Raw genomic sequence first — 14681 nt, forward strand, 5'->3', positions numbered from 1 at the left:
CTGCTGAACTGCAGCACCAGCCACACGCGTGGGCTCCACTGCTACACTCAAGTGTGGCACTGGAATAAAACTTTTCTTGTGTTTGGAAACAAAACCCCATAATCATCAAATCCACAATCATTCCAGCAAGTATGGATGGACCAAAATGCTCAGGTTTCCATCCCTGTTAATTCTGTAAATTAACTATGAACTCCTACTGAGCTTTTGAAGGGCACAAGGGCTTCTTGTGAAAGCACAAAGGAAAGAATAAATGAGTAAACAGGTATGTTCAGAAGAATAGCTGGGGGATTTGTACCTAACTACAAAAGGCCACAGCCTCCTTTTTCAGTATGTACAATCATAGAATCAGAGAATGGTTTGGGTTGGAAGGGACCTTAAAGCTTATCTCATCCCATCCCCTGCAAGGACACCTTCCACTAGATCAGATTGTTCAAACCCCATCCAACCTCGCCTTGGACACTTCCAGAGGTGGGGTAGCCACAGCTTCTCTCAGCAACCTGTGCCAGGGCCTCAAGACACAGGGAAGAATTTCTTCCGTATATAGGATTTCTTTAAGCTTTAAAGTCCTGGAGGCCACCTCAGGCATTTAAGGATCTGAAGAGTCCTTCTCAAAGATAACCTTAAAACATGTTCAACGTTCATTACTTTAACCTTTTATATGCTGTTCACCAAATATGGAGTGCTTTGAAGATTTTTTTTTAATGAACTTGAGTTTTAACAAAAAGTACTTCTAAGCTATTATGAACATTGTATCTAGGCACAAGCTACCTGACTTGTAAAGCTGCCAGAAACATAAATTCTATTTTGAAAACATTTGCCACAATTTTTCTTTAAATAAATAAATTTTTGAAAGTCATTAAATGTCCTTGTTTTTTTTACCATGGCAATAAAATAACCCCAATCACAGATCTGTACTTCTGTTTCCTATTACATTAATTTTTCCCACCCTGTTCTTCCCTCAAAGCAGTGAACATGCAGGCAAGTAATCCTGCCATTGCTCCTGCTCGGTGTAGGATACAAACATGCCTGCAGCCTCTGTCCCTCTGCAACCAGATGGTCATTGCTGCAAAATCCCCCGGGTTCTTTATTTACCATTATAACAGAAATACTTTGATTTTTGTTTTTAAAAAGACACCTAACATTTCAACAGATAGTATCAGCCCTTCCAAGTGACTGTAAACAAGGCTGCCCAAGCCCAGCCCATTGGGGAGGTGCTCTGGCTGTGTGTCGAAAAGGAATCCAGAAATTAATCACCTGCCTTACACCACTTCTCACTTGGTGTTGGCTACTTCCTTTCCTCAGGCTCTGGTAAGAAACCCAGACATGAAGCAATCCCCAAAGACAATGACAGCCATGAAAAACTATTTAGGCTGCTGATAGTTCGGTATATGTCATTAGACAGCCTGATTAAACTGGACGCAGAGTTTTAGGCTTCCCAAGCTCTTGTGAGCAGAGGTAGGATGTGTTATGTTCCTGTCTCGTGGAAACCTGGCACATGGCAGAATGTGAGTTGGGTTTGTGCATCCTTTGCTGCTTATTCCTCTCACTTCTTACTCCAAAAACTGGATGTGAAGCTGCAGATCTCCTTTTTACCTGTATTAGGGAATAAATAGGTGGCAAATCCCTACCATTAACAGCCTGCACAGACAGACCAATAATGAAATAAAACTGTATTGGGTTTGCATGGAAAAACTTTGGTAGCAGCGTGGGGGGTACAGGGGTGGCTTCTGCAAGAAGCTGCTGGAAGCTTCCTCCATGTCTGGCAGAGCCAGTCCCAGGCAGCTCCAAAGACAGATGTGCTGCAGGACAAGGCTGGGCCTATTAGAAATGGTGGTAATGCCTCTGTGATAACATATTTCAGGAAAAAGGAAAAAAAGTTTTTGCACAGTTGTAATTGCAGCCAGAGAAGAGCAGAGTGAGAATATGTGAGAGGAACAACTCTGCAGACACCAAGGTCAGTGAAGAAGAAGGTGGAGAGATGTTCCAGGCACCAAAGCTGGGATTCCTCTGCAGCCCATGGTGCAGACCATGGTGAGGCATCCATGCTCCTGCAGCCATGGAGATCCATGGGGGATGCAGAGATCCACCTGCAACCCATGGAGGTGACCCATGCCAGAGTGGGGGAATGCCCGAGAGGAGGCTGTGACCCCATGGGAGGCCTATGGAAAGAGGAGCCCATGCTGGAGCAGCCTGTCCTTGAAAGACATGGTAGGGTGACCCACGCTGCAGCAGTTTGATGGGGGAGTGTTGCCTGTGGGATGGACTCATGGTGCAGCACTTTGCAGAGATCTGTTGCTTGTGAGATGGACTCACATTGGAGAAGTTCATGGAGAACTCTCTCCTGTGGGAGGGATCCCACAGTGGAGCAGGGGATGACTCCTTTCCCTGAGTAGCAAGAGAAACAGTGGGTGATGAACGGACCGTAACTCCCATTCCCTGTCTCCCTGTGCTGCTGGGGTAGGAGGTAAAGCTGGGAAGGAGGAGTGTGGGAAGAAGGTGATTTTAAGGTTTTATTTTATTTCTCATTATCCTGCTCTGATTTTGTTAGCCATAAATTCAATTAATGTCTCTAATTAGACTCTGTTTTACCTGTGATGGTATTTGATGACTGATCTCTCCTGGTCCTTATCTCAACCCTTTTTCACATTTTCCCTTCCCTGTCTAGCTGTGGAGGTGAGTGATAAGAAAGGCTTTGGTGGGTGCCTGGCATCCAATCCACTACATGGGAGCCTGCTCCTGGATCACAGAGCAGCTTCTGCCTCACTACTCTGGGGAATTACAGCCTATTCACAAGTGCTTGCTAGGACAGCACTATGTAGAACAAAGATGAAATTTTCTTCTCAAGTATTTTTGGTGGCCACCAGCAGAAGAATGGTATATTCACCACCCCATCCAACTGCCTTGAAATCTTGGTAATTGGTGGGTTACACTGATGAAAAAATGATTTACCCTAAAAATCCTGTAATGCACCAGACCAGAGAACTAAGCACAGAACTCACAACAGCTGGAGACAAAAGAGCTACAGCTAAAGCTATCACATCCTCTGGCCATCAGGCACACCTCAAAGGGATGTCTCATATATGGCAAGAAACAAGCCTGGCTGCTGGCTGTTCTTGCTACCCAGCTGCTTTTCATTAATGTTTGACTTATGTAATTCCACTTCGGGGCCTTAGCTGGATCTCCATCTGGCCATCACTCTCTCATGCCTGATTCCTTCCATTTCAACCTTTTGCTTCGTCCCTTTGACATCAGCTGTTTCATAACGCCCCACATCCATCCCGAGCTCCTCTTTCAGCAGGCAAGCCAGCCCCCTGTCATCTGCTGAGCTCCTCTGCCACATGAGCCTCTCTGCATTCACCTTTACCAGAGGCTGCTTCACTTCTGGCTGGATAACTGCACACATGTTGCCTCAAGTAACTCGTCATTCATCTGTGTATGAAAATCATCATAAACAACTATTAAACACCCAAACTGATTTTAATTGACCAGAAGTAACTCAGTGTTTTGCTGAATACTTCTAAAAGGTGACAGATTCTGTGTTTTCCAGTTCTGACTAATAGTACCCACCACCTGTAACACCTAGAAATGGTGGTATTGCTCAGTTGCTTTTCATTTCCCTCTTTAGCATAGACTATTAAAAGACCATTTACTTAATAATTTATACACTGAATAGTATCTCTAGTGGCTAAAGGTACCCTGAAAACTGGACACAATGGAGGAACTACTTCATGACCACCTGAAAATTGTGGATGTGCTAAATCAATGACTGGTCATTGATTAAAGGCTGGAGCACTCACCTTGAGCTTTTACACTTCAGCTGATCAGCACGTGTACATGAGTAAGTATTGGTGCAAAGGATTGTCTTCTGCTTCAACTGACAAACTGCTGCATAGCTTTTAAATAAAAAAGAATAAAATGAAACAAAATCTGTGTTCCTCCAGACCTCGGAGAACAAACAAAGCAGACCTTCTGGACCCAAGCCCCAGGCCCTGCCAGGAGCAGACACAGCACCAAGGGACACACAGCATGTCTTGGTGCTTAGGTTACCAACTTCTGGACTCAGGAAAGAAAGGAGGAAAAGGCAGACTTCTGAATTATTTAGCAAAGTCATTTCAGCAATGATCATTATTGGTGACTTAATGGAACAGAAGAGCAAAGTTCTCTGCCCATGGACAAGAGGTGACTGTGTATGGCTCAGCTCATGGCCACACAACGCACTCTGAACCTGAGTCTGCTGGGGCATCCTCCATATGAGGACACAGGGGCACCCTTGATGCCTGGACTCACCCTTGTCTACCAACAAAATGCTGAAACAGTCCTGATCTGGTGCTATGTGAAAGGAAACACTACCAGAAGCATTTACAGGGTCAGTTCTGAGAGCAAAGTGAGGTCCTGGCCTCATGTACTGCCCTGTCTTAACCACACAGGCAAACAGCTAAGAAATGTAACTATTTTCTGCTTAAAAGCAGCAGATTCCTTGGAGAAAAGAAAAACCCAAACAATCACATTTCTTTCCTTAACCGACAACAGGTGAGATCAATATGACAGAAAGAAACACTCAGGCAATGGTGATAATCTGACACATATCGGATAAAAACTGTTGCCCAACCACTCCCAGAGAAAACTGAAATTAAAAGTCACAAGGCAGACACAGAGTAGTATCTGTAGTGAAAACACATTATTCAGCTAACACTGCTGGTGGAGAATTGATAAGGGCATGCAGACTGCAGTGCACACCCTGGTGACCACATAAACAGCAAGATCTGCTGCTTGGCATAGTCAAAGAGAGAGCAACAGCCTTGCTTGTGAGGCATTGTCCTGGGTTGCAGTGTATTCTATTACCATCCTCAGGAGCTGTTGAAACCAGGTGGGGCAGTGTTTCCTTGCCTCCTCCCCCCAGACTATCTTTCTGTTAATTGCCCATCATTGTCCTGCCGCCTGACTCAGAGGTAACTCCCTCCGGACTATCTTCTGTTAACGAGTCTAATCAACACTTGGCCTCATGACTCATTACCCCATTGTGAGATGCTCCACCCAGAGGGAGGAACCAAGCATCCAAAAAAAATGAGGAAGAGCAGACTGTTTTACTACAGGATCACTGCTTCAGAGGACTGCAGCCACCATTCTACCAGACTGCTCCCACCACCCTGCCTAACAGGGTGTCAGGTTGTACCTTGACTCTGTCAGTTTGAACCAGTGTTTTCTTTTACTTTTTTTCCTTTTCTTTAATTTCCATTAAATTGTTATTCTGACTTGGTGCCTCCCACTGGTTTGTTTTCAAACTAGTACAGGCATTTGGAAAACAGTGCCCTTACAGGTCAGGACTACTCGTTATCTCACTTTCACTGCATGACAACCTTCTGGAACTTGAGTAACACAGACCAGCCCTGCCTCAGGGCAGGCAAGAAATCACCATGGGTAGGAACTGGAGACAAATGGGTCACTAGTCCTTGCCACATGCATCACCAGTGGCACAGCATATGCTCCCAGTTACACTGTCCTTGCTACATGCATCACCAGTGGCACAGCATATGCTCCCAGTTACACTGTCCTTGCTACATGCATCACCAGTGACACAGCATATGCTCCCAGTTACACTGTCCTTGCCACATGCATCATCAATGGTACAGCATATGCTCCTAGTTACGTTCTGGATGGAGATCTGCAGTCTTCCATCTTCCTTAGAAGAGACTGATGCACACACTTTACAGCCAATGATCCAATTTGTACTGATCTTCCAGACAAAGTCACAGACTGCTCACAGACAAACCTATGGCAGCAAAGTTACATTATGGTTTAGTTGGTTGAGATGTACAACTTTTGTTTGCTCAACAGCACTGTTTCATTGTCTAAACCCACCCAGCATATGCTCTGGAGGAGACCACAGTGGTTCTTGGAGCAGCAAGTGTTGCCCAAAAGCTGAAGCCTTCCTCTAGTGCACAGCTGTTCAGAGCTGCTGCTCTTACTGCACCACAGAGCATCATCCTGGAAGTCTCCTGTTCACATGCCCTCCATCTTCAGTGACCGTGCACAGCACTCTAAGGAAACCTCGAAGACTCCCTCTTATTGCCACTGCAGGAACTCACTCACAAGTAGGAGGAGATACTGGGCTCTCTCACCTCCAATGCCCACCTTGTTCCCTGGATGTCAGTCCTGCAAAGCAAATCCCACAGTAATATACAAATTTGTACAGCAGTATTATAATACATTTGTGTAGCAACATCTGGCCTCCATTTACACATGCAGTCAATGCAAACTGATGAGTAAACTCCTGGAAGTATGAGATGTGATAATGGATTCTTCTCATCCTTTGCAATCTTGACCAAGGCATAGAATCAGCCATGCAGTGTCAGACTAAAAGTTAATTAAATTCAGCATTTTCTTGCTAACAGTGATAGCAGGAGAAATGTCATAGGCAAAGAAAGGACATAGGGCATGCACAGTGCAGGCTTTCTTAGAGAATATGCTGGTGCTTCTAGCAAACAGGGATGTAAAAAACTTACTGCATGGGACTTCGCAGTAGCCCTTAAGCATAAACAATCTGTGCTAAAAATTATTTAACCATCAAGATGAAGATGGTCAATAACTGATAGAATAACTAGTTTCCAGAAATAAAGAGCCAGCTTAATTACTGAGTCCTCTGAACAGAGGAGAGGATGGATCTCTTCGGTACTTTCTCAAAGTGCTTTTCTTGTGTGGTTGCAGCTTCCGTATTTAGGAGGTGGGTGAACACAATGCTGAATCCTTCTGCTCAGTCACCCTCAAAGACAATGTTTCCTGATGTTCAGGGGACCTTCCTGTGCTTCAGTTTGTGCTCACTGACACTGAGCACCACCAAGAAGAGCTTGGTTTCATCTTCTTTGCATTCTCTCTTCAGGTATTTGTAACAATTGATAGGATGCCCCCAAGACATCCCTTCTCCAGGCTGAACAGCCCCAGCTCTCTCAGTCTTTCCTCCTGTCCCTTTACCATCTTCATGGTGCTTTGTTGGACTCTCTCAAGGACGTCCATGTCTCTCCTGTCCTGAGGAGCCCAGAGCTGCACAGAGCACTCCAGGTGTGGCCTCACAAGTGCAGAGCAGAGGGGCAGAATCACCTCCCTGACCTGCTGACAGTACTTTGTCTAACACAGCCCAGGATACCACTGGCATTCCTTGCAGCCAGGGCACAATGCTGGCATATGTTCTTCTACTAGTTTCAACAGGGCTCAGCATTTCTGGAGGACTCTACATCTGAGAGCTTTAAGTCCCATAAAAGTGCTGAGTAAACTCGCTGTGAGGGATTACAAGCTCAACTGATCCATTTTGGAGAGACATCTGGGTAATGAAATGCCCTGCATCCAAGTAACTGGGAGCAAGGGACAAGGACTAGAGTTTAATGTACCTGCTCCTGCTTCTAGCCCACTTGTCCATGTTTGCCAGGCTAGAAAATTTTGGGTATTTCCTCCTGGGTTTCCCTGATGACTCATGGTACTTTCATCCCAAGCAAACAATTCTGACATTTTTTACCCTTTAGGAAACAGATTCAAAACAGAATCAAAACTGCTTCTGCTTTGTTGAAGCCTGTGTTGACTAAGCTGACCTGATCTGCTGGAAGTATGTGTGCCCTGTGGGGGTTCCTCTGCCACAGTCCAAAGGCAAAACAAGAAAATGTGTCTGGGCTGTGAGGGAACAGAAGTCACACCTTTGCAGACTGGAACAAGCTGGAAGAATGTAGTTTGCCCTCTGAGAGGGCTCTTTGAGCCCAGTGGAGGGGGCTGAGAATTCACAATTGGACTCACTTTCAATAAACCTCTCAGACTATATTATATGTGTTTGCGAACAGGTATTACCTCATGGCAGAATGAAGTGGGAAAGCAGGACTTGTACATCACATTCTTATATGCTCTAAGTCAGAATAACCCCTGTTAGGTTAATAATTTTATACCAGTTTACAACCATGGGAAGCTGTGCCCTATGCATTACATGTTCATTCCTAGGCATTGGTATCCTTTTTGCATATGTTGGACAGATGCAACTGCATAATTCATGGTTGTATTGTTATGAGCTCTAGATAGCATTGCCTCACATTATTTTTTCCTCCTTTCATTTTATCCTAAAGTACTGGCATATTGGTAAAGCCTTACCTCTTGCTTTTCTCATAGCAACAGCAGTCACAGGAGGGAGAGGCAGAGGAGTTTGCCATTGGCGTATTGACAGAAGTCAGCACTTCAGATCCCTGTTACTGCCTCAGAAAGAAAGATCTTGTCATATTCACTTTAATCTCCAGCAAGTGCCAAATTATGTCAACGTCAGTGTGAGAAGCTGCTTTGTCTCTTCCTTCCTTTCACTGGTGGCACTGACAAAAGACAAGGAAGACAAAACACCCAGCCATGGTTTGTGTTCAGCTGGTGAGTTTTTCAAATGGCTTGGCTGCACAAGGGTAGCTAGCAATAGGATTTTTCTTTCCAGAAAGAACCAAACACTAAAAGCAGGCTATTCTTCATCTGACCTACAGATATCCAATGTCTTATGTTTCTTTAAACTGTCATTAAACATTTTATATAGGACTGCAAAAGAAAAAGCAGAAGGTAAGGACCAGTAAAAGATAGTAATGATTGAACGTGAGGAAATTACTTTGAGGCTTTAAATACAGTGCTTAGGATTCTGCAGAAGCCGAGCAACCAGTTTGTTAATAAAGATCCAATGAAAATAATGGTATGCATTTCTTCCTTTTAGAGGTTTAGGGCTAGGGGTTGTCCGATTCCCACCTAAGTGACTCCTCTGGTAACAGACCAGAGCAGTCAATAAGCTCCTGTGACTTTCCAACAACTGAACAAATGAATCAATACAAAGATGAGTGTATCTGAAGAGCTGTTTATGGAATACATTTGAGCTGGAGTTAGTTTATCTGCATTCACAAATGCTTCAGGACTGTCACATTACACTCACAGGCAAATACACATGTGCACGGAAGTGCCTGTGCAGTCCCATACAGAGATAATCTGTGAGTCGCCACATAATAAGATGTGATGTTTAATGTCCAAGAGGATAAATCTTCTCAATTTTTTTGGCTCCCTCCTGAGGTTGTTGCTTTAAGCTCATCTAACCTTGCTGGGGAATTGATGACTTTTAAGTCTGAGCATTCAAGACTTTTACCCAGCCTTGTGTGTTTTCTCATTTATTTTAAGAAAATCCTTCTTACATTTATTTTCAGGCAGCTACTCAAAGAGAAAAAAGGATGGCAGAGCTCTCCCTCAGTGCATCCAGACTGTTGTGAAGAGACATCCAAGTAAAGGTTTTGAAGAGGCACAAACATTAGCTTGACTGCTGTTACCCACTTGTGAGGATTTCTGACATTGCCTTTAAGTCACACTCCCCTTTTAAATCATTAATGAGCATCCTCCAAGCTGCTTCACCCTTCAAAGGTGACTACTACTCCAGGAATTTTCTTCTTTTCTGAAATACACTTGAATAGACTGAGCAGACATGTCAGCTGTGCCTTCTGGATTTTTTAAAATTTTTCCTGTTTCTGGTATCAACACCATTTTCATCACCAGTACTCATCCCTGTGACCCAGAAAGCAGCAGATCACCTGTTTATCCTGACACTTTGCAGTTACTCTTGAGGAGGCTGAGCTTCCATCAGTCCCAGAACACATAAGTTTAGGAGTCCAGGAGCCTGGAAGCCTGGGCCTGAGGCAGCCCTCCTGGCTTGTAGCAAAAGCCTCACTGAAAACAACACATTCCTACATAACAGTTTAATTCAATAAAAAAGTATTTGCCAATTCAAAATACTTGGAAAGTAACTGATTGGATCTAAAGCCAATACCCTCTCTCAGCAGCCCAATGTGTAGAGAAAGCAAAGAAATACGAACATACAAAATCTGAGTTCAGAGCCGTTGCACTCCCCGAACACAGTCTGTGGATCAGCAATGTGGTCACAAGAGTGGCTCTGAAGGGCTGACCTTCCCTCGTCCATCACCTGCCAAGGACGTGGCAACTCCACATTTCTGGCAAAATTCAGCAGTATTCAGAATTCTTACAACAACCATAGAGAGCTACATGCAATGGAAACCAAGAGATGCCCTGACCTACCTCTTGGCAATATGACTACTACTGAAACAAAATTTGTTTTTTTCCCCTCAGTGCTGGCTAGTGCTTTAATTTAACCCACATAATATCACATAGCCACGTCCAAGGAGCAAGTCTTCTCCTTGCTTCTGTTTTAAATGTTATCAACACAGCTATACGTACAACCATATTCTAGAGCTTTTCAGGCAACTATTGCATAATTCCACCTCTACTACACAAGGGCTTTAGCCGAGCTGCATTAACTTCATACTGCCTAGATATCTGTTCTCATGTGGTTCAGAGGAGAAACAATAGAAATATCCCACTGCTTGCTCCAATGTTTTGTTCTCTTCAACTAAACAAGGCTCATGAGTAATACAGGAGGAATGAGGGATGTATTTTTTTCTTGGAGCCCAACAATCAACCTACAACAAGAGGACAAGGAGGCCTCTAGGGGACCTCTTACCACTGAGGTCAGTGTTGTATTATTATTTTAACAGTCATAAAATCACTTTTATGATATTTCTTTCCTTGTTTCTTTCCATTCCCCGTTTGTCCATCCATATACATCAACTCTCTCATGTATCAGGCTGCACAATCTGTAGTGCAGAGACCATGTTTTCCTTGTGTTTATACAGTGCCCAGTGCTTGAAGACTCTTCTCTAGCAATAAAGGACACTTGGACATACCTGGTGTCCAGTAACAGAAGCAGCTGACAGCTCTTAGCTTCCTCAGAAGAAATGTAATTGGTTTTATGCAACAGCCACTCCAAGTACAACTGCATTTTGCAAAGTACTTTTCTGACAGATTTCAACCAGGCTAAATGATGGTTCTTCCTCTTGCCAGAGGAAGTATTCTTGGTTTTTGCTTTGCATTTGGATCAGAAAGCACTAAAGCACAAGGCCCTGCCTAATGCCTAATGAGAGGCCTCTGGATCCACTCTCAAGAGCATGTTCCCTCTCTGTGTACCTGCCTTGTCCCACCACAACTTCCACCCTCTTCCTCATGGATGGTCATTCTCAGCCAAACCATAGCCATGTCCGGCCATTTTGTGCATGCCAAAGCCATAACTGGGGGCACTCGGCACAGCTGTCCACACACCTGGCACGACCTGTCACATCACTGTAACCTTGTGCTACAGAAGTTTTGCTGCCACTGCCATGTAGCTCACTGGAAACAGAAGAAGATTCGCAACTGATAACAGTGTAAATCAAATAATGTAACCTGAATCCTGCTCTATTATATGATTATCCATTTACCTTTTAATTGCTTGTAATAATTGGGTAGTGCCAAGTTAATGAATTTCACAGTATGTGTCACATATCACCCTGTCACATAATTGTTTCTTTTGCAGCTGTAACAAAACTAAGGGTAAGACTGTGAAATTACTGATAGAAGGCAGTTAACAGTGTCTACTCACCATGGGAGAAAAGATGCCTTCAAGAGATTCACTCCATCATTCCCTAATCTTTAGCAAATTACAACAAATTAGCCTTTTTATTTTTGGGAGAAATACACCACAAAGCAGTTGCCCTTTGCAGAAGTCCCTGTGCTACCAGTGTGGTGTCACCATGCTGTATGCATGGGCTGCTGATTCTGGCACTGGCAACCACAGACCGGGAGAGGAAAAGCTTGGGAATGGGGCTTGGTGGTATGCCAGAGAAGGTAGTTCCATACCTTTCACAACTCTTTCCTTTCTCAGTGCACCTTCTGCGGAGAAGGAAGAAGCTAAGACATTTTATATGATTTGTTTTAATCACTCTGTTAGCTTAAATAGAAACATGTCTTCCCATAATAATAAAATTCTATAACATACAGAGAGAAACAGGCAAGCACCAAAACCCCAAAGTCACTCTCGTGGGAAAATAAGATTGAGTTAGAGAGGAAAAGAGTCAGAAGTCAACATATGGGAAGGTAAAAGGTGACAATGCAGACAGCAAGATGATGGGAGAGGAAGCTGTATTATCAAAAAGTACCAGTATTCAAAACGCAGCGAGCACTGTGCAGCCCCTTCTCTGCCACAGGAAAGGTTCACAAAGCAAAATAATGAGCACACGGGCTGCCTCAATCTCCTGGCAGGAAGCTTCTCACCTTGTGCCCAGACAGAAAGCTTTGGGCAGTGAGAAGGTAGAGGCATGGTGGCACCTGTTCAGGAACTAGCCAAGCTACTGCACACCCTGTCCCAGTTCAGTGCACATTTGACTGGGAACCGATGGTGACCTGGCTCTGAAAACCACAGGAAAGACCATGTTTGCAACACTAGAAAATGACCCCATGCAGCTTTTCTGTTAGAAATCACTTCTGACATTCTTCTTGTGAACAGTGCCCAGTGAATCCCAGCAGCACAGAATGGGAGGTGCTGCAGCAGCGACCCCGACCACAGTCTTGGCTACCCCTGCCACCTGCATTGACACAGCTCAGTCACAGAGAGCAAACCTTTTATGCCAGGTACTGGTAAACACCACCCAGGGTGCTGGTGGCACCTGAGATGGCTCAAAGCTCTGTGGTCCATGCTAACAGTCAAAAAGTGTGTGCCACCTCCTGAGGACTCTACCTGTAGTGCCCTGGGCAATTCAAAAGCCACTATTCCCTCCTGCCTTCGTCTACCTAGGGGCATTCAGGGAAATTAAATTATACTAACTGAATTAAGAACAGAAATCTGTTAAGATAAATCATGCTTAGGCCTCTGATGAAGAATTGAAGCGTCATTAGTTGCCTCCCTTACTACTCTAATTCTCAGAATGAGTGTCCATACAGAGTTCTAATGGGGTTTAATTAATTTTCCTTGAAAGGTAGCTTACATTAACTTTCTGCTATTCCTCCTGTAGACAACTCATGAATTACAGTATTAAAGGACCCTTACTCAAAGGATTCTTGCACCATGGGAACTCTTCCTGCTCAGTTTTTCAACAGTCAAAATTTCTATGCTATCTTTTGTGCCAGATTTGGTCTACTAGCCCAAATGGGTCCACAAAAGACATCTGTACAGATGAATGCAAGTAGTTAAAACCTTCTCCCTCTCTTACTCAACAAAGTTATAGGGTCTGCAACTACATACTAATTCAAGTTAAGAATTATTTTACTGATTTCACTCTATTTTGATAAGGATTAAGGATTTGCCTACCAATGTACTTGTACTGATTGTAATAGACAAAAAATCTTTTTCCTATAACAGATGAATGTTATGCCTTGTTAAAAATCCCAGCAATACAAATTTATTCCAGGATAATAAACCTGTGTCAATTTAACTACTGCAAACTGTACTTGCTGATAGAGACAAAAAATAAACTAGAATAAGAGAGAATATTGCACAGAAACAAAGGTATCTACAAGATACTCTGAAGTGTGAATCTTGAGGGCCAGATTCTCAGTTTTGCATGTGTGAACACAAAACAACAGAGGGCTCTTCCCTTTGTGTCCTGGCTGCAAGATTTCTTACCTGATGCAAACAACACAGACAAACCACCCTTTCACCAGGAAAGAAAAAAACCAAGTTTATGCAAAACCCAGAGAAAGCACAGATTTTTGATACGGTGATTTATATTTAAATAAGGCCTACAATACATTTATTTATTGTTTTCCTCTTTTTGTGTCTTCTAAACCAGGAACTCAGACAAAGGTAAAGAGACATTAAAAGCATGTGGAAACCTCACACCACTTTGTTCAACCTATGCTTCAGGTCTAAGAGACTTAGTAAGAAAACCTCCCAAAAGCAACCACCACTTGTGAAAACCTATGGCCACAAAGAATTGACTGCAGCTGGCATCACAGTGTTACAGCACATCTATAGCTGCAGTTTTCTGATAGCAAAGGGTATTTTGTTTTTAACCACTATGCTGTCCTTGGTTTGATGTGTGGCTGCTGAGATGGAAAAATAGCACTCTCTGCATTTTGCTTTCAAATCTTGCAATGTACTTTTCCACTCCTTTAAAATGGAAATTTAAAATGCAGAAATAACAAAACGGTCATACTAGGCAGCTTTATGTATTTATTTTGTCTTCCTTTACAGAGAGATACAACAGACAAGGGAGTTCAAATGAGGCACAGGGAGCCAAAGAGGAAACCACAGGTTTTATTCTTCTCTTCAGAGCTTATATTTAGTGAGGCCTCATCCCCAGCATGAGAGATACTGTGTTATGTTTCATGAGGCCTGCTCCCTCAGCACAAGAGATACCGTGTTGTGCTCTTCTAGGTTTTTCAAATACGTCAGGTCACCCTGAGAGATTCTGTGAATTCAAATAATCCTGACGTTAACTGAAAGATGCAGATGAGCACTTTTTAATTCTTCTCTTCCAGCTTTCTCAGACCTCAGGAGAGATACCTGGAGATAAGATGTTCCAGTTTTAGCAGCCAGGGTAATCTTTAACAACATACTTTGGGAAGCAAGTCAGACTGTGGTAGTTTTGCTCTCTTTAGTTCAGAAAGTTATTTTCTAAACTCTTCCTCTGTTTACCCCACTCCCTCCAGTACCTTCATTTCACCCAAACTGAGCTCCTGTGCATCATTCTTTACTGAAAAGCAGTTTTAGTTCTTTTACTTCCTTCAGCCATGACTCTGCTCTTGAACTCTCTGCAATTTAAACAGGAGCATCCTGGAGGCACTTCAGCTTATGCTGCCTGTAAGCAGCCACA

General features: G+C 43.5%; 1 protein-coding gene and 1 long non-coding RNA gene across 8 annotated transcripts in view; one reads left to right on the forward strand and one right to left on the reverse strand.

Moving 5' to 3' along the window:
* Positions 1–13992, forward strand: part of LOC108447750 — a 43835-nt gene extending 29843 nt beyond the window's left edge. The window contains exons 1-2 of one of the 2 annotated variants that reach the window (XR_001863431.1): positions 8282–8388; positions 9195–13992. This is a non-coding gene — a long non-coding RNA (uncharacterized LOC108447750). Of the gene's footprint in view, positions 1–8281; positions 8389–9194 lie in introns of those variants that run through there. The other variant, XR_001863432.1, reaches the window with a different exon arrangement.
* The window catches only part of PRR5 (proline rich 5), a 75206-nt gene that overhangs the window by 9418 nt on the left and 51107 nt on the right, over positions 1–14681 (reverse strand). The gene's annotated exons all lie outside the window — the stretch shown is intronic.

The sequence above is a fragment of the Corvus brachyrhynchos genome, unplaced genomic scaffold (genome assembly GCF_000691975.1).
Source record: "Corvus brachyrhynchos isolate BGI_N302 unplaced genomic scaffold, ASM69197v1 scaffold517, whole genome shotgun sequence".
Taxonomy (NCBI): Eukaryota; Metazoa; Chordata; class Aves; order Passeriformes; family Corvidae; genus Corvus; species Corvus brachyrhynchos.